This window comes from Octopus bimaculoides, chromosome 9 (genome assembly GCF_001194135.2).
Source record: "Octopus bimaculoides isolate UCB-OBI-ISO-001 chromosome 9, ASM119413v2, whole genome shotgun sequence".
NCBI classification, from domain to species: domain Eukaryota; kingdom Metazoa; phylum Mollusca; class Cephalopoda; order Octopoda; family Octopodidae; genus Octopus; species Octopus bimaculoides.
The window spans coordinates 73,018,586-73,019,865 of NC_068989.1; positions in this window are offsets into that span (position 1 = coordinate 73,018,586).

A 1,280-nucleotide genomic window follows, 5' to 3' on the forward strand; every position below is an offset into this window, starting at 1 on the left:
TGTGTGTGTGTGTGTGTGTGTGTGTGTGTGTGTGTGTGTGTGTGTGTGTGTGTGTGTGTGTGTGTTTGAGTGTGTGTTTTTGTGTGTGTAATGTCTGTCTACGTACGTATGTATGTACGTATGTATGTATATATGTATGCATGTCTACATATATATGTATGTATGTCTACGTATGCATGTATGTCTACATATGTATGTATGTGTGTATGTATGTATGTATGTATGTGTGTGTGTGTGTGTCCTTTCGTTTGCTTTCCTGTCATGCGTTGCCAAGCTGGCTGATCAACAATAAATTCAAAGCAAAAAAAAAAACAACAAAAGAAATCATTCAGAAAGAAACTTTTAAGAATATTTGGAAGGCCCTGTAAAAGTGGCACTAATAATATTTAAACGCCTTGTTAATTCCTGTCGTCTATTTTAGTGCAGCTGAAAACAAACCTTTTTACATCTTAGTTCAGTATGAGTAAAGAAGATAGCAATATCGAAAAGAAAGATTCCACCGGAGAAGAGGAAATCTTCGAAGATGATGAAGTCGAAGATGATGAAATCGAAGATGATGAAATCATCGAAAATAAAGATATCAAAGAAGAGAGTCTCACCGACCTCTTACATGATATAACAAAAGTTCAAGAAAATTTGCCCGTAACGTTGGCATTTGTTCAACAATCCTCCGATATTGAGGAGAAACCGGAGGTTAAGAAATTAGATAAACGGAAAAGTTTTCGGCGGCTCTTTAAATCATACAAGAATCCTTATATTCTGAAAACCGTTAAAAGTAGCACCACAGATGAAAAACCTGTTATGGAGGAATTGATCGATGATATAATTTTCGATTTCTGCGACTGGGTAGAAGAGACGGTATCAGCTTTGGAAGATAATGAACGGAAATACGTTATGGCAACGCTGACTAGTTTTTTTGAACTGAAAGCCATCTTAAGTACAGAACCAGAAAAATTTAAACCAGGATTTCGAAGCCAAGTTCGTGCAGTAATAGGATTCCGAAAATTTTAATATATAAATCTGAAATTGTGTGTTTGTGTGAAGCCTTTTTGAAAGTTTATAGAAATCCACATTTTCCACTTTTTCGTAAAAATTTTTACATCAATGGAATTTTCTCGATGTGAACTTTCCAGTGCAGTAATTAGATTTTTAAAATTCCGTTTACTTTGTGTGATTTAAGGGAGATTTGGCTGTTGTTTCTAGCAACTTTTATATTTCATCCCTGCTACCTGGAACGCCATTCTTACACACGCGCTCAACATAAAAATATAGAGAGTAAG